Genomic DNA, 19,563 nt, shown 5'->3' with positions numbered 1-19,563 from the left:
TGGTGAAATCCACATTGATCCCATGTGGTTGGAGGATCCGAACACAGAAGATGAGGCGTTCTTCCTCCAGGCATCAGATGCCTGGGTGGAGGCGGCCCAGGACCTTTATGTCCTTGGTGTAGCGGGAAGGGGAGTTAAAGTCTTTGGACACAGGGTGTTTGGGTTGTTCAGCATTTTAATGTTACTTTCACAGACCTTTTGTAAGTTAATTTTACTCTGCTGCCCAACCCCTGACAATGCGCTGCTCTCTAAAAGGACTGCATTTTTCACGATCACTTTGCCAGTGAATAATTCCTTTTTACAACAAAAGTGTGCATTTTCCTTCCATTTCTGACCATCAAATTCTGCAACATTTTCATTCCCTGTAATGCATTTTGCATTCCCTGAAATATCAACTGTGTTTCTCCTTCCACAGATACCAGTGATCAATGCCAAAGCCCTGTTGCCTGTGGAGAGGGTAATATATGACTCCCTTGTACAGCTGCAGTTTGTGTGGTGAAGGTGCTCCCACAATGTGGTTGGGTAAGAGATGTTACAGATTATTCACTCAGCGACAGTGAAAAGTTGACAATGTGTGTGCAAAACAACAACAGTTTGTTGTGATTCTGTTTGCTGAGCTGGAAGTTTTTGTTGCAAACGTTTCGTCCCCTGTCTAGGTGACATCTTCAGTGCTTGAGAGCCTCCTGTGAAGCGCTTCTGTGGTGTTTCCTCCGGCATTTATAGTGGCCTGTCCCTGCCACTTCCGGTTGTCAGTTTCAGCTGTCCGCTGTAGTGGCCGGTATAACAACAGTTTATATTCTTATCATTTTTATAATTTCACAGAAATACTATTGATAATTTCTGACATTAGGCAACAGATGGGGATATTAGGTCAGGTGGTCAAAAGAATTGCCAAATAAGCAGGTTTTTGGGAATACCTTAAAGGAGGAAAACAGATATGAAAGTGTTAGGATAGGAATTCCAGACCTTGTTGCCCTGGCAACAGTAGAAACAGCCAGTCTGGTGAAGCAATGAATAAATGCATCATTGGGAGTCTGAAAACAAATGAGTTGTCGAGATCTCACAGGGAGATAAGGATGTTCATCGCCAGAAATTACATCAAGAGTGAGAATTTTAAGTTGCTTGTAAATAGGAGCCTTTTGATGGATCAACAAGTTTTAGAACAAGTGAGCACTTGGGCAGTAGAGTTTGAGATATTCTTGAGATTACATGTAAGTTGAATGTGGGAGGCCGGCCAGGAGTGTGTTTGGATAATGAAGTCTGGAGATAACACAGGGATGGACAAGTATTTCAGTAAATTAGCTGAGACTAGGGTGGGGTTGGGTGTTCTCACTAATGTAGAAATAGCAATTTTGGAGTCAGGCTCCTCCTCCTCCTCCTCATCATCATCATCATCATCATCACTCCCCCTCACAAATTCACAGATATTGTTCCTTGTTCTGTCTGTCTTTTCTGGTTATGTTCAGCTCACCCACTCTGCTACTAACTAATATTTGACTTCAAGATTGTTGGAAAATCCTGCTCCATCTCTACTCTCCCTTTCCTTTCTGAATTCCTTGTATTTGGTGTCCCTCAAGGATCTATTCTTGGCCCCTCCTGTTTCTCACCTACATACTGCCAGGAGGTGACATCGTCCAAAAGCACTGTGTTAGGTTTCACATGAACACTGACAATGCCCAGCTCTCCCTCCCCATCATCCCTCTCCATTTCTCCACTGTTATTCTGTTATCAAACTGCTTACCACACTCCCACTACTCGATTAGCTGCAATTTCCTCCAATGAAACATTGCAATGGTTAAACCCATTGCCTTCAGTTGCTGTTACAAATTCCTTTCCCTTACTGCTGAGCCCCTCCCTCTCACTGGGAACTGAGGCAGAACTACACACTTCACAATATTGCTCTCATAGTCTGACCGCAAGGTGACCTTCTGATCAGACATCTACACAATCCCAAACACCAGGAATTCCAATCTGTAAAATGTTGCTTGCCCCCCCTCGCCCCCAGCTCCATTGCTACTGAAACCCCTTGCCCATCTCAGTGTTGCATTAAAGTTGACCAAACTAAAACGGAACCTTGATTCTGTGACTGACACAGAGTCTAGTTCTAGGTTCCGTCATGATGGGACACATCCTCTCGGTATTTACCAAACCCCTTAGGAAGCCTATATGTTTGAAAGAGTTCACTTCTCATTCTTCCCAAATCGAGTGAGTAGAGTCCTGACTTCTTCAGCCTTTTCTTAAAAGAGAATCCCTTCGAACCAAGGATCATCCCAGTCAATCTTCTCTGAATGCCTCCGATGAAGTGATGTATTACCTTAAATAAAGGGACCAAAACCTCTCTCATTACTCCAGATGTGGTCTCACTCGCACTATATAAAGTTATTCTCAGGTATATACTTCAAACTCTTATACTGCAAATCCCTTGAAATCAGGAACAATATTCCATTTCCCTTCCTGATGACCTGTTGTAACTTTGTGCTAGCTTGCTTTGTTTCCTGCACATTTACCTCTTGGTCCCTTTGTGTGCAGCTTTTTACAGTTGCCACCAATTAAATAGCACTCTCTGTTCTTTTATTATCTCCTCCAAATGAACTACTTCACATTATCCCAAGTTATACTCCATTTGCCAACTTGTTGTCCACTTCTCCAATGAATCCCTCTGTGTAAACTGTTTATAATCCTTTTGGAACTCTACCGTTCTGCACTTTCGAGGAGACTTCCCCCATCATTCTTCTAAACTTTTCCTGGGAACACTGGGCAGTGGGAAGCATGCAGAGTTGCTGTCTTTTACGGGATACTCTATGGAATGACTGGGAGGAGCTTGCTGCCCATTTGGTCAGAATGGAGACAATTTGCCCATCAAGCTGCATGAGCCTTTCACCCCCCCATTTCTTATTGATGAGGCACAGCGGCAGCACGGAAGGAAAGAAGAAGAAGCAAATCCTGCTCTTCACATCTCACTAACACTGTCCCATGTGTCAAAATTCTCTCCCATGTGTCAAAGATATGCTCTGTTTAGTCACATGAAGTCCCAAGCTGGAAACTCATAGAAACCCAGGTAGATTTCCCCCTGAATTGACTGCTGGTCTCCACAAGGGGTAATGTGTACAGTCATCCTGGGACAAGAGGAGGGGATGGTGTGAGTTTCTAACCTGATCTGACAGTGGTGGACTTTATAAACTTATATTACAGGTGGACATTCAGATGGTAACCTCAGTATTTGTAACACCAAACTCTGACAGAATTACTCAATACATCGGGACCTGGATATTTGCATTTAGTTGTGAGTATTGAGTTCCAGCTCAATCCTATTTGATGCATAAAAGTTCTCCTTTGAATCAAACCATCCTGTCAATAGATCTCCCCCAAGTCTGCCATATATGTCTTGTCAACAGTTTATGATGAGCTGATGAGTGTAAGGTTGATTATTATAATGTATCACTTCTGTAAACCTCTCTGTCACAGTGCAGCCACAATTTCCTCTGCTACAAGGTGAACAATCTGTTTCTCCAAACCCCTGATTCTGTTTGCTCTCTATAAGGTACACATCAAGATTGTGTTGGAACAGTGTCCACTTGCCTGCATTGGAGCAGCCCCCAACAATATTAAAGAAAATGAACATCCTCCAGGGCAAAGCACTGTGCCTGAGTGGTGTCCCATCCACCACCTTCAGCATTCCCTCTCTCCATCCCCGAGGCACAGTGGCATCACTGTGTAAAAGGTAAAGTCAACATTGTCCTACCAGGACATAGGGCTGCTCTCTCATTAGGGAGAAATGACTGGTGGTGGGTTTAACCTGAAGGTTACCCGAGCCCAGGCAAGGGTAGAGGTTGGAAAGGAGAGTCCATCTATTGTAGATGGATATTCTTGATATGTACCATTAACACCCATGTCTCTGAAACTAAAATCCCCCATTCCTTGTACCATCCTAGTAAATCTCCTGTGCCCCCTCTCAGAGAACCTGACATCCGTCCCAATGTATGGGCGACCTCTGGTTTGCACAGACCCAGCTGCTCTGTGTTCCTCTGGGTGATTTCGTCATAGAGCAACAGTTGCACTAAACCTCACTGTCTGTAATGGTGGGCGACACAGAAATCCCGGTGGCATTTAGGATGTATTTAGTGTGCACTTGCGATGCCATGATAGATGGCACTTTTCCACAAGTACTGGAAAATAGATCAGGATAGTTCAGTGGTAGTTTTCTTTCTCACAGATGGATCACCAGAGTCTTTTTCTGTTCTGTAGACCGCTGAGATGTTTATTATAGGAATATGACAGGCTCCATTGGACATCAGGTCAGAAAAGGTGATACTAGAATAGATGACATTTGGTTGGTCGATGTTTTTGGGAAGAAAATGAGACGGAGAGTTTTAAGAGGAAATTCAGAAGCTCAGCTCAGGAATCAGAAAGGGCCATCATCAAGTGAGAAATAAAATTTGGGCATCCTGAAGGCAGGAAATAAAGAAAGGCACATATAGCAAAGTATTGAGAGCAGGGAGGGGATTAAAGATAGGGAAGTTAATGAAGCTGGAGGACATGAAGTTGGAAAGGATTGTGAGGATGGAGGATGTTACAGAGATAGATATTTGTAATAGAGATTTTTGGGTTTTGAGGCTGGAGAGGAATTATTGAGATATGGAAGAGTTGTAAGGCTGGATAAGGTGGCATTGACAGGGATAGTTCCGAGCATAGAGGAATTTACAGAGGTAGCGAGCGTTAGAGTCGTAAAGTTATACAGCATTGACAAAGACCCTGTGGTCCAACTAGTCCATGTTGACCATAATTTTGAACTGAACTAATCGCATCTGCCTGCACTTGGTCCAAATCCATCCTAGCATTCCCTATTGATATAAGGGGCGCAAATGTTTTTTCCTCTTTAGAATCCCATTCCCCTACCCTTTTACTCTACATTTACCCCTGATTATTTCACTAATCCTAATCATCCCTGAACACTATGGGCAATTTAGCACGGCCAGTTTACCTCCCCTGTATATCTATGGTTTATGGGAAGAAACGGGAGCACCTGGAGGAACACACGTTGACTTGGGGAGGAATATCCAAACTCCACATGGACAGCCATCCAGTGCAGGAATTGAACCTGTGTCCCTCGTGTTGTGAGGCAGCCCAGCTAGCCATTGAGCCACTGTGCCACCCTGAAATTGTAATTGCATTCACAGCTACCACTTCCTCTGCAAGTGTATTCCACACGTGAACCACTCTCGATGCAAAAAAAAAAATCCCAAACTTCGTTTTAAAGCCTTCCTTCTCTCACTTTAAAATATGTACCCACTCTTGAATCGCGACCCCTCCTGGAAAGGGCACCTGCTGTTTACATTACTGATAGTCTTCAGGACTTTATAAATCTCTCACCCCTCAGCCTCCTACGCTCCAGTGAAAGAAGACCCAGCCTATCCAGATTCTGCTTAAAATTCAAACCATCCATTCCCATCAACCTCCTGGTAAAACTCTTCTGAACCCGCTCCAGTTTCATAATATTCTTCCCATGATAACACAACCAGAACTGGGCACAGTATTCCAGAAGAGGCCTCCCCAACATCCTGTACAACCTCAACATAACGTCCCAACTCCTATACTCTGAGGTCTGAGCAATGAGGATAAATGTGCTAAACACCTTTTTAACCACCCTGTCTACATGTGACACATACTTCAAAAATCTGAACACCGAGGTCTCTTTGTTCCATATCACTTCTCATGGCCTGACTTTTAATGAGTGTAAATTCTGCCTTTTTTATCAAGATGTAATATTTTGCATTTATTCCAATCCAAAACATCCTTCGAGTATAAAAGCAGTAGGAGAATACTGAAGAGGGAAATCAGGAGGGCAAAAAGGGGACAGGACACAGCTTTGGCGAATAGGGTTAAGGATAATCCAAAGGGTTTTTATAAATACATTAAGAACAAAAGGGTTACTAGAAAGAGAATAGGGCTCCTCAAAGATCAGCAAGGCAGCCTATGTGTGGAGTTGCAGGTGATGCGGTTGGGGGTGTTGGAGGGCGAGAGACTAAACGAGTATTTGGCATCAGTGTTTACTGTGGAGAAGGACATGGGAGTTATAGAATGTCGGGAAATAGATGGTGACATCTTGAAAAATATCCATATTACACAGAAGGTGGTACTGGATCTCTTGAAACGCATAAAGGTGGATAAATCCCCAGCATCTGTTAGGTGTACCCTAAAATTCTGTAGGAAGCTAAGGAAGTGATTGCTGGGCCCCTTGCTGAGATTTTTGTATTATTGATAGTCACAGCTGAGGTGCCAGAAGACTGGGGGTTGGTTAATATGGTGCTACTGTTTAAGGAAGGCGGTTTCGACAAGCCCGGGAACTACAGATGCATGAACCTGACATCGGTGCTAGACAAGTTGTTGGAGGGAACCCTGAGGGACAGGATTTACATGTATTTGGAAAAGCAAGGACAGATCAAGATTGATGAAATTGATGTGCTGGAAATTTTGGAAAACATTAAGATTGATAAGTCCCCATGGCCAGACCAGATTTATCATAGGCTGCTCCAGGAAGCGAGAAAAGAGGTTGCTAAGCCGCTGGCAAGGATATTTGCCTCTTCACTCTCTACAGGAGTCATACCGGAGAATTAGAAGGAGGCAAATGTTCCTCCTTTCAAGAAGGGAAATCGGTGGCAATTACAGACCAGTCAGTCTTACATCTGTTGTCTGCAAAGTTGTGGAAATAATTCTGAGGGATAGGATTTATGACAATTTGTCAAAGCATAGTGTGATTATTGAGTTCTTTGAGGTGGTGTCAAGATAGGTCGACGACTGTAGAGCAGTGGATGTGGTATAAATGGATTTCATCAAGGCATTTGTTAGGGTTCCCCATGGTAGGCTCATCCATAAAGTCAGGAAGTATGGGATACAGGGAGATTTGGCTATCTGGATTCAGAATTGGCTGGCTGACAGAAGGCAGGCAATGGTTGTAGATGAAAGCCTGCAGGACAGTTTTGAGTGGGGTCCCGCAGAGCTCTGTTCTTGGGCCTCTGTAGTTTTTATAAATGGCTTGGATGAGGAGGTTTATGGCTGGGTTAGTACATTTGCTGATGACACAAAGATTGGAAGTGTTGTCGATAATATAGAGGGCTACTTCAGGCTGCAGCGTGACATAGACAGGATGCAGAGCTGGGCTGAGAAATGGCAGATGGAGTTCAACCTGGATAAATGCGAACTTGAATACTGAATATAGGATTAAAGACAGGATTCTTGGCAGTGTGGAGGAACAGAGGGATAAATCCCTCAAAGTTGCCAACCAAGTGTGATACGGTTGTTACCAAAGCAAATGTTTTTTTGGCTTTCATTAACATGGGGATAGAGTTTAAGAGCCGTGAGGTTTTTCTACAGCTCTACAAGTCCCAGGTGAGACCACACCTGGTCTCAATACTATAGGAAATGTACAGAGGCTTTAGAGAGGGTGCAAACAAGGTTTACGAGCATACTTCCTGGACTGGAGGGCTTCCTGTATGAAGAAAGTTTGAATAAGCTTGGACATTTCTCTCTGGAGAGAAAGATGAACAGAGGAGACCGATAAAAGATGTACAATATAATGACAGGAATAAATATAGTCAATAGCCAGAGACTTTTCCCCAGGGCAGGATTGACTTGTATGAGAAGTCATACTGTGAAGATGTTAGGAGGAAGGTATAAAGGACGCGTCTGAGGTAGGTTTTTTACAGAGTTGTGAATGCATGAAATGCGTTACCAGCGGTGGTGGTGGAAGCGAAGTCATTGGGGACATTTATGCAACTGCAGGACATGTACATGGATAGCAGTGAGTTGAGGGGTACGTAGGTTAAGTTTTACATTAGGATTAAATCTCGGTACAACATCATGGACGTAAGGGCCAGATCTGTGCTGTACTTGTCTAAGTTGTATGATTAGGGATAGTCGGCATGGCTTTGTGCGTGGGAAATCATGTGTCACGTAGTTGATTGAGCTGTTTTTGAATAAGTAACAAAGAGGATTGATGAGGGCAGAGTGGTAAATGTGATCTATATGGACTTCAGTAAGGCGTTCGACAAGGTTCCCCATGGGAGACTGATTAGCAAGGTTAGATCTCTCAGAATACAGGGAGAACTAGCCATTTGGATACAGAACTGGCTCAAAGTTAGAAGACAGAGGGTGGTGGTGGAAGATTGTTTTTTAGACTGGAGGCCTGTGATCAGTGGAGTGCCACAAGGATCGGTGCTGTGACTTCTGCTTTTTGTCATTTCTATAAATGATTTGGATGTGAACATAGGAGGTATAGTTAGTAAGTTGGCAGATGAAACCAAAATTGAAGGTGTAGCGGACAATGGAGAATATTACCTCGGATTACAATGGGATCTTGATCAGATGGGCAAATGGGCTGAGGAGTGGCAGATGGACTTTAATTTAGATAAATGTAAGGTGCTGCATTTTCGAAATTGCAAAGCTTAGCAGGACTGATACACATAATGGTCAGGTCCTAGGGAGTGTTGCTGAACAAAGCGACCTTGCAGTGCAGATTCATAATTCCTCGAAAGTAGAGGTGCTGGTAGATAGTGCACTTGAAGAAGTGTTTAGATGGTCACACCAAGCACTACTGATGCTGCCTGATCTGAACACAATGATGGATAAGATGGGGGCATTGCTGGAAGTCAGAGTCTATGCAATGTGGACCTGGGGAGGTGCAGCAGGTCAGGCAGTATCGGAGGAGCAGGAAAGTTGATGTTTTGGATCAGGACCCTTTGTCAGTCCTGATTAGTAGACCTGACCCAGAACGTCAGCTTTCCAGCCCCATCGTATTCATGCTTGTCATCAAGCACCTATTTATTCTTGTCCCACGTTCTGGCACTCAGCGTGTAAACGATATTGTAATGCTTGGTGTGATCATTTAAACACTTCTTCAAGTGTTTCCTGCATCTGTCACCATTTCCGGTGCTGCCAGACCTGCTGAGGATCTCCAGCGCTTTTTGTTTTTATTGCTTTTTGTTTAATTTGACCTACGTTCATCATTTCTATAGCATCTCATTCCATACGCTCACCAACCTCTGAGTCAACTGTTTGGCCCTCAGGTCCATTTGAAACCTTTCCCCTCTCACCTAAAACCCAATGCCCTGTAGTTTTGAATTCCCCGACAGTGGGTGGAAACAAAGACTTTGGCTATTCACCCTGTCTGTGCTTCTCCGTAAGGTAACCCCTCAGTCTCTGACGCTCTAGGGAAAAAGCCCAGCTTATTCAGCCTTTCCCTTTAACTCCACAGTCCTAACAATAGCCTTGCAGATATTTTCTGAAACCCTCCTCAAGTTTTGTAAAACAGAGTCATAGAGATGTACAGAATGGAAACAGACCCTCTGTCCTAATCGTCCATGCCAACCAGCTCATTTATACATGTAGCAAGCAAGTTGTTCCTGGGGTCCTCTTGAAGTCTTTCCCCTCTCACGTAAAACCTATGCCCTCTGCTTTTGGACTCCCCTATCCTGGGAATAAAGAAACTGACTAGTCACCCTGTTGTTGCTCCTCACAACTTTAGAACGTTGTATAATGCCATTCCACAACATCTCCTGCTCCATGGAAAATAGCCGCAGCCCCTCCCTATGGTTCAAATGTTCCAATACTGGCAACACACTTGTAAATCTTTGCTGAAAATTTTCAGGTTTCCCAACCCCTTTCCTGTAACAGGGAGACCAGAATTGAAAGCAGTCTGGGGATTCCAAAAGTGGCCGTACTAATATACTGTACAACCGAACCATGATCTCCCAACTCCTATACTCAATGCACAGCCCAATAACAGCTAGCATACCAAACACCTTCACCGACCTGTCTACCTTCAACCCCACTTTCAAAAAATTATCAACCCACACTGCACAGTGTATTTGTTCGTGCACACTTTCCAGGAACTTGTCATTATGAGTTGAGTCCTATTGTGGTAATATTTTTTCCCGAAATCAGGGAGAATAGAATTGAATGTAGTATTCTAAAACTGGCCTCACCAATGCCCAGTACAGCCACAACTGTAACTAACTCCTATACTCAGTGACCAAATCCCTACAGTGTGGAAGCAGGCCATTCGGCCCATGAGACTATGCCAACCAGCTGAACTTGTGTATTTCTACTATCCATGCCCCTCATGATTTTATAAACCTCTACAAGGTCTCCCACCAGCCTCTGACGATCCAGGGAACATAGCCTATTCAACTTCTCCCGGTAGCTCAAATCCTCCAGTCCTGGCAACATCCTTGAAATTCTTTTCTGACCCCTTTCAAGTTTCATAATATTGTTTTGATAGGAAGGAAACCGGAATTGTATGGATTATTCCAACAGTGGCCTAAGCAATATCCCGTGCAGCCGCAATATGATCTCCTAACACTTGTACTCAATGCTCTGACCAATAAGGGAAAGCATACCAAACGCCGCCTTCAATATTCTATCTACCTGCGACTCCACTTTCAAGAAGCTATGAATCTGCACTCTGAGATGTCTTTGTTCAGCAGTGCTCCCGAGGACCTTATCATTAAGTGTATAAGTCCCAACTGCAGCACCACAAATTTTTCTAAACTAAACTCAATCTGCCACTCCTCAGCCCATTCACCCATCTGATCAAGTTCCCATTGTACTCTGAGGTAATCTTTTTCACTGTCCACTACACCTCCAATGGTGGTGTGATCTGCAAACTTACTAACCATACACCTATGTTCGCATCCCAGTCATTTACATAAATGATGAAAACTAGTGGATCAAGCAGCGATCGTTGTGACACTCCACTGGTCACAGGCCTCAAGTCTGCAAAGCAGCCCTCCACCACTCTGTCTTCTACCGTTTGAGCCAGTTCTGTAATCAAATGGCTGATTTCCTCTGTATTCCATGGGATCTAACATTGCTAACCAGTCTCCCATGAGGAGCCTTGCGGAACACCTTACTGAAGTCCACGTAGATCATGTCCACCGCTCTGCCTTCATCAATCCTTTGTTACTTCTTCAAAAGAATTCTTCCCTTTGGAAAACCTAACAGTTACAGCACCAGAATAATCGGCCCACCATGTCTGTGCGGATTATGATGCCATTCCATCTGCCTGTACATGATCCATATCCCTGTCAACCCATGCCTGCTTATGTGTCTGCCCAAATGCCTCAAAAACGTTGTGATTGTTTCTGCTTTTACCATCTCCCAGGAAAATATATTCTAGTCAACTATCACCTTCTGCTTAAGAAACTTGCCTGACATATCTCCCTTTAAACTTGCACAGATATTGTTGGAAATGCCCAGCAGATCATGCAGCATCTGTGAAGTAAAATCATTTAATGTTTCGGGACCGGTCACCCTTCCTCAGAAACGTCAACTCTAATTTCTCTTCACAGATGCTGCTGGACCTGCTGAGCTTTTTCAGAAAATTCTGTTTCTCTTTCTGGTTTACAGCATCTGCGGTTTTCATTTCCTTTAAACTGCCCCCTCTCCGCTTAAATGTGTGGCTCTAGAATTTGTCACTTCCACCTTGGAAAAAAGATTCACATTATTCACTCTGTGCCCCTCGGGTTACCCCGCAGCTACTGACTTGCCAAAGACAAACATCCAAGTTTTTCCAACCTCTCCCAATCCAGACAACATCCTGGTAAACCGGTTGTCACCCTCTCCAAAGCCTCCAAATCTCTTTGAAGTCTTTCCCCTGTCATTTTAAACCTATGCTCTCTACTCTTAGTCTCCCCTACCTGGGGAAAAAAAAGAAACCATGACTAGTCACCCTATCGTTGCTCCTCATAATTTTATAAAGTTATACAATGCCACCTCAAGCGTCCAGTGCTCCAGAGAAAATAGCCTCAGCCTATTCAGTCTCTCCCTATGGTTCAAATGTTCCAATACTGGCAACACCTTTGGAAATCTTTTCTGAACTCTTTCAAGTCTCCCAACATCCATCCTATAGCAGGAAGACTGGAATTGAAAGCAGTATGGAAATTCCAAAAGTGGCCAAGCCAATAAACTGTGCAACCGAAACATGATCTCCCAACTCCTATCCTCAATGCACTACCCAATAATAGCTAGCATACCAAACACCACCTTCACTGACCTGTCTACCTTCAACCCCACTTTCAAGGAACTATCAACCCACACTGCACGGTCTGTTTGTTCGTGCACACTTCCCAGGAACTTGTCATTGAGGTTGAGTCCTATTGTGGTATCATCTTTCTGAAATTAGGTAGACTAGGATTGAATGTAGTATTCTAAAACTGGCCTCACCAATGCCTTGTACAGCCACAACGTGACCTCCTAACCCCTATACTCAGTGACAGAATCCCTACAGTGTGAAAACAGGCCATTCGGCCCATGAGACCATACCAATCAACGGAATAGCATCCCACCCTACCCGTGTAACCTCTCATTTCCTACAGCGAATCCACTTTACCTGCAAGTCTTTGGATTGAGGGTGGAAACCAAAGAACCCAGAGGAAGCCCACGCAGACACACACTGGGAGAACGTGCAAACACCACACAGACAGTGGAATTGAACCAAGTCAATTTATTAATCAGTACCCTAACCAATAATGGTCACCATCCCAAACGTCAACAAATGATCTCCCTGAAACTCTACTTTGCAGGAACTATGCAATTGTTCTGAGCCCTTCAGAGGGATTGAAGGGGATGGAGAGAAAGCAGCAACAGGGTTGAATTTTGATCTGTAAAAATTCTCTTCATCTTCCCCCTCTGTCTGTCTCCCCTGTCTGTTTGTTCCCCCCGTCTCCCCCTCTCTATCTATCCCCCTCTCTATCTATCCCCCATCTGTCTGTCTGTGCCCCCGCGCCTGTCCCCGTCGCTTCCTCTATCCGAACTGACTGTTCCCCATCTCTCTTTTTCCCCCTTCTCTGTCCCCACCCGTCTCTGTGCCATCCCTCTCTATCCCGCCAGCCTCTCTTTCTCGCCAACCTCTGCCACCCCATCCCTGCCTACGCTCATCTCCCTATTCCGTAGGTCTGTACTCCCTCACCACAGGGAAAAGACCTTGTCTGTTTAACCTATCCATACCCGGCCTGATTTTATAAATCTCTATAAGGTCACCCCTCAGCCTTCGCCACTCTAGTTAAAACAGCCTATCCAACCCTGGCAACATCCTTCTAATTATTTTCTGACCTCTTTCAAGTTTGAGAACATCCTTCTGATCGGAAGGAGACCAGAGTTGCATGGAATATTCCAAAGGTTGCCTAATCAATGTCCTGTACACCACAATATGACCTCCCAACCCCTATACTAAACACTCTGACCAATAAAGGCAAGCAGATCAACTGCCGCCTTCACTATCCTATCTACCTGCGACTTTACTTTCAAGGAACTATGAACCTGCACTCCAAGGTTTCTTTGTTCAGCAGCACTCCCCAGGAATTTACTATTAACTGTATGCGTTCTACTAATGTTTGCTTTTCCAAAATGCAGCACCTCACATTTTTCTAAACTGAACTCCTCAGTCCATTTGCCCATGTGATCCAGGTGCCTTGTACTCTGAGGTAATCTTTTTCACTGTCCACTCCAACTCCAATTTTGGTGTCATCTGCAAACTTACTAACAATACCTCTTATGTTCACATCCAAGTCAATGATATAAATGACGAAAAGTAATCGATCCAGCACCGATCCTTGTGATACTCCACTGGTCACAGGCCTCCAGCCTAAAAAGCACCGCTCAACCACCACCCTCTGTCTTCGACCTTTGAGCCAGTTCTGTATCCAAATGGCTAGTTCTCTCTGTATTCCATGAGATCTAACCTTGCTAACCAGTCTCCCATGGGGAACATTGTCAAACGCCTAACTGAAGGCCATGCAGATCATGACCACTGCTCTGCCCTCATCAATCCTTTTTGTTACTTCTTCAAAAAAACTGACTCAAGTTCATGAGATGTGATGTCTCACACACAAAGCTGTTAATAATATCCAGGACTTAACTCAGTATCTCTGCGTCGCCCAGTTATAGATGTTAATATTCTGGATAAAGTTCACGTACACCAACTTTGTGTTAGTGACTGTGTTATTGAGTCTTGTTAATAACACCAATGCCGGTGAGTTCCTTTTGAAAGGCACTCCCTATATCCCTTACCCCCTCCCATCTGCTCTGTCTCCTCCATCCCCACTGGAGACAGTAAGTGGGAGGAGCTCATGGGGTTTCCATGCGAGTGAGATTGAGAACATCATCCCTTCTTTCCACAAGCCCACCAAGAAATGGTGGTAGTGTCCTTACCTCTGGACCAGGAGAATCGGGTTCAGAGTTGAGTAACATCATCTTTGAAGAGGCTGATTGGAAAACATGCCCAAGCCACCAGTCCATACTGTCTCCCAGCTGTACCTGCCTGAGCCTCAACAGAACCTTCCTGTAGTTTCTCTCCTGTCAGACTCTCCCATTGCTCAGTTTGTCCAGGATCCCCTCCTGCTGCTGCACTGCTCCTGTCCCTCAATGACCTGTCCATCCCCCAGGGTCCTCCACATTCATTCATTGTTTACAATCCCATTGTCCCAGTCCTCCAGCCCCGCCCCCTCCACCCTATTGGGCAACAGCTGCTGTCAATCACCCAGGCTTCTGTGTGATCTGGAGCATGTACTGTAGGAGGGGAGACCAGTGCACAGCTGCAGTGCTGGGCAATTGTTGGCTTATGTGCAGTGTGGGTCAGTGCCAGGGAGGCTGTAGGTGTGTGGGATTAATCTGTCATTGGCAGTTCCTCCCTCTGAAAGCAGGGCCCAGGGGAATGGCCCCTCCCCTGGTATCCTGACGAGTGGTCAAAGTATCAATGGGGAAGCATTTTGAAGAGAGTTATCAGAACTCTTGTGAAGATTCAGGAATGTTATGGAGAGGGACAAGGGTGGGCCTGTAATTAGAGTTCTAATCTGTTTCATTTTAGTTCAACCAGATATGATTTGGCCTCTGGTTCTCATCAGAGATCGGAGTGGGGGAAATAAATAAGACCAGGAAGGAAAGCTTGGGAGGTGGTGAAAGGATTCATCAACACCCCGGAGGCTCGGAGTCAGAATAATTGATTTGATTCGATTTCCTACAGTGTAGAAACAGGCCCTTCGGCCCAACCAGTCCACACCGACCCTCCGAAGAGCAACCCACCCAGACCCATTTCCCTCTGACTAAAGCATCTAACACTATGGGCAATTTAGCATGGCCAATTCACCTGACCTGCACTGTCAGACTTTGGACTGTGGGAGGAAACTGGAGCACCCGGAGGAAACCCACGCAGACATGGAGAGAATGAGCCCGAGGCTGGAATCGAATCTGGGACCCTAGTGCTGTGAGGCAGCAGTGCTAACTACTGTGCCATCGTGCCGCCCCTTTTTTTGGTTCTTAGTCTGCAGACAAGAGCGAGGAAACTGAATTCAAAGAGAGGAGAGTGTGAGAGAACTGGGTGTGGAGGGAAGGAGTGAGGAGATTGGTTTGGATTTCAGTTCACAGAAGAGAGAAATTGTGAGACTGAGATCTAAAGCTTTGGGGGAAACAAAGAAACCACAATTTAATACTATAATTGTCTTCTGAATTTCCATCCTGTGTGAACGGTGGTGACCTGTTTTCTCTATTGTAGGGTTCTGAAAGGGCGGATTTGTGGATGAGAAATTCAAATTAAACTTCCTGTTCAGTTTTGATGGTTACTTGATCCGTGCCGATCTGAATATCATTGGCCTTTTCATATGGAAGGAAACGTGTGTATTCTGTCTGTGGGCGAATATTTCAAATGTCAGTGTGACTGGAAAAAGTACTGAGACGCAACGAAGTCCATGTTAGTGTGGTGACTGTGGAGAGAGAGTTCATTTGCTTTTAAAAATCTGAAAAAAACATGGCACATTTCCCAGGAACAATTAAGCTCCGGTTTTTATTTATAAATCATGCAACCAGAAAGACACAAGGATACCTGCAGTATGGAAAATGCTATGAAAACAGGATTGTTGAAAAGGAGTTAATTCTCGATCATGGTTTGTAATCCATTGGCGTTGTCACGTCAGTTCCAGCACCGTGGGGAAACACTGGAAATGTGATGGATGCAGAGTAGGTTTCAGTTATTAAACTGGAAAAAGTGCAGAAGAAATTTACAAGAATTTTTGCCAGGGCTCAGGGGTCTGAGTTAAAGGGAGAGGTTGGACAAGCGAGGATTTTTTTTTTTGTTTAGAGCAGAGGAAACAGAGGGGGAATGTTTTCTGGAAGTGTATAAGACCATGAGAGACATGGGTAAGGTGAATGCACTCAGTCTTTTTCCCAGGGAATCAAGGAGTGGAGGGCATCAGTTTAAGGTTAGAGGAGAAATTATGAAAGGGAACCTGAGGGGCACCTGTTTTACACAGAGGATAGTATGTATATGGACGGAGATGCCAGTGGAAGTGGTTGAGGTGGGTACATTAACAACATGTAAAAGACATTTGGACAAATACATGGATAGGAAAGGATCAGAGGCAGATGCGCCACGTGCAAGGAAATGGGGTTCGCGTGGATAGACATTCTGGTCAGCATGGGCCAGTTTGGGCCAAAGGCCCTGTCTCTGCTGTAGGACTCTGACTCCAAGTATATTTACTATTTCTCCCGCTATCTCTGGTAGCACCCTGGGATGTATTCCATCAGGGCAAAGAAACTTGTCTACCTTTACCTCCATTAGCTTGCCCAGCTCTAACTCTCTCGTGATAATGATTGTTTCTTGGTCCTCACCTTCCTAAGTCTCCTTATCAATTACTGACATGTTCTTCATATCCTCCACTGTGAAGACTGACTGCTGTGTATTCATATTCCTGAACCCTGCTGGATAGGAATAACTGGGCACAGAACTCTGAGAGGTCTTCTTTGAGTCTTTATTGATGAGACATGGCAGTTACCTGGATAGTGTACATGCAGAACACCTCCAGGCAGCATCAGGTAACTCCCCGCCTGTCCGATGTGCCGCTCCCATTCTTATACCTTTGTGGTTTGTGGTTTTGAATGGACGCTGTCTCTCAGTATTATCTCCATGGCAACGGCAGTTAGAAAGTTGAGTTAAGACATGGGTAAGGTGAATGCACTCAGTCTTTTTCCCAGGGAATCAAGGAGTGGAGGGCATCAGTTTAAGGTTAGAGGAGAAACACTTTGTGGTTAAACCACATACTCCTCCCCCACGCCCCTGTGGCTCAGTCAGGTATCTGACAGGCACTTCAGTTTCAGTGGGGCTGTCTGTCAGGATTCTGATGTGGAAGAGCCGGTGTTGGAGCGGGGTGGGCAAAGTTAAAAAACACACATCACCAGGTTATAGTCCAGCAGGTTTATTTGGAAGTACAGGCTTTTGGAGTGTGCTGCGATTTGTAACGTGATCACGATTATCTCTATGGTAACAGTTAAGTGCTTCAACAATTACAGAGGTCAGATGTTCCCCACACAATAGGTTCCCCTCTAGCCGTGTAAACTGCTATTCTGGCCCTCGGGATAGCTACTCATCACTTTTCTCCCCCAATCCCATCTCGCTTTCTGTTGATCTTTAAGGTTTTTCTAATCTCCTAGTTTCTCCATGGTCTTTGCCAATTTGTATGCTTTCTATTTCAATTTGATAGACTCCCTTATTTCCTTAGCCACCCATGGCAGATTACTCCTTTTCCTACAGTCCTTCCTTTTCACTGATATATACTTTTGCTGAGCAGTTTGAAAAATTCTTTGATATTGCTCCACTGTCTGTCAACTGTCCCACCGTAAAGTCTTTGCTTCCAGTCTACATTAGCCAACTTTTGCCTCATTCTATTGTAGTCTCCTTTGTTTAAGCACAGGATCTGGATTGGATTTAATCTTCCAGCTTTCCAACTGTATTCTAAATTTGACAATACTTACCACAAGTCTTTTATCAGATTACGAGGTAAGACGATGTTACCTGGGTGTTTTGGTTTTCATTGTCAAAGACCTTGGCTTTGTAATAAAGTACAGGATAGATATTCACAACAACGTATTCTGGACGCTGTGAATGTCCTACACAGTCTAAAAACATAAATCACTGTTTCCCCTCAGTTTAAAATTGCAAAATCATTATCTCCCACACGCTTCCTCATCTTCTAAGTTTGAAATGCTAATCCCCCTGACTATCCTGCTTTTCCCGAAAATCTCCTTTGTTGAAGGTGGTGAGTTTTGGATTCAGCTTTCCAGTTATTACCGTAAAAAGATAAGCATTGGGCACAGGGGAGGCAATGCAGCTCTTCGAACCAGCTCCACCATTTAATACGGTGATGACTGAGCTCACCTTGGTCTCAGCTGGATTTTCCCGCCTGCTCTCTCTCAACCTTCAACTCATTGCAAATTCAACATCTGTATCTCTTCATTAAATTTGCTCATTGTCCTGGCACCCACCTCATTTTGAATAGGAAATTCCATAGATTCACAACACATTGAGATAGGTACATTCTCCTTCATGAGAATGTACCTATAGGGTCCCTATAGTGCAGAGTCCACACCAACCCTATGATGAGCATCCCATTCTGACCTACCCATTCCCTGTAACCCTGCATTTCCTGTGGCTAATTTCCTAACCAGCACATGCATGGAAACTGGACAATTTAGCATGGGCAATCCACCTAATCTGCACATATTTGGACTGTGGGAGGAAACTGGAGCACGGCTGGAAACTCGTACAGACATGGGGGGGGGGATGTGTAAACTCCACACAGTCGCCTAAGGCTGAAATCAAACCCAGGTCACTGACGCTGTGAGGCAGCAGTGCTAACCACTCAGCTACCTCTGCTTAAAATCTGCTCCTCCTTATTAACCTCTCTATCACCCAATTTGCTGAATCTATATTCCTCACGTCAGAAATCAGGTCGTGGAAACGAATGTCTCCATGACACCCAATGACAGCCCACATGTCCTGTGTGTCTGAATGGGGATTTGATAGACAACCACCCTCCAGCCCACACATTTCATTCACGTTCCAGAGACAGGGTTCAAGTAGCTTCCTGGGGACTACAACTCCCACAATCCCTGAGGCAGGGAGCACACGTGTGTGGGGAAACCTGGCACTGTACATGTACAGAATGTGGGCGGATTTTGGAGCGTGTGCTTTGGGGTACCTAGCGGAAAGTACTTCACACTGATTGGCTGGAGGAGGAACACATCCACTTTTAGTATTGATCTGCCGGGGAGTTAAGGTGTCACCACACCCACGTGGGACCAAGTTCCATCCCCAATGCGTCATAATGCTTGGGAATCGACCAATGGGAAACCAAGAAGGATCTAACCCATTCTCCCAGCCTGAAGGTTCCTCTTCTGTCCAGGATCTGCCACCTCCCTTTCTGTTTCCTTTTGTTTCATTCTGCTGTTACATTATTGACTTGCAGCAACTGAAAGGAAAGGAAGTGAACCCAGAAAGGGTGCATAATATAACCAGGGACAGGAAGTGGTGTCATGGATCTGTTTACCAGCAACTCCATGAGAATGGGGAGGGTGTACATTAGGGGTAGCAGAGTCAGAATGGAGGGAGAGAGTAAGTGGGCTGCAGGGTTACAGCTTTAGGGAAAGACAAGGAAAAAGATGTTCCAGAGCAACGAGAATTGTCTGTTCTGAATTTCTAATCTGTACATATTCCTTTATACAGGGTGCTAGATGGTGAAG

The 19,563-nt window shown here is 44.7% G+C and overlaps 1 long non-coding RNA gene across 2 annotated transcripts; it reads left to right on the top strand.

The window, feature by feature from the left end:
* Positions 1-483: 483 nt before the first annotated feature.
* LOC122554807 lies at positions 484-19,557 on the top strand. 2 transcript variants are annotated; one of them, XR_006313091.1, is made up of 4 exons: positions 484-522; positions 3,193-3,283; positions 15,545-15,662; positions 19,547-19,557. It is a non-coding gene; the product is annotated as an uncharacterized LOC122554807 (long non-coding RNA). The 2 variants fall into 2 exon arrangements; XR_006313090.1 differs by lacking the exons at positions 15,545-15,662; positions 19,547-19,557 and adding an exon at positions 3,542-3,580.
* Positions 19,558-19,563: the final 6 nt, after the last annotated feature.

Source organism: Chiloscyllium plagiosum, chromosome 11 (genome assembly GCF_004010195.1).
Source record: "Chiloscyllium plagiosum isolate BGI_BamShark_2017 chromosome 11, ASM401019v2, whole genome shotgun sequence".
NCBI lineage: Eukaryota > Metazoa > Chordata > Chondrichthyes > Orectolobiformes > Hemiscylliidae > Chiloscyllium > Chiloscyllium plagiosum.
Note: the sequence above shows the minus strand (reverse complement) of the source record. Positions and strands in the feature narration are given on the sequence as shown.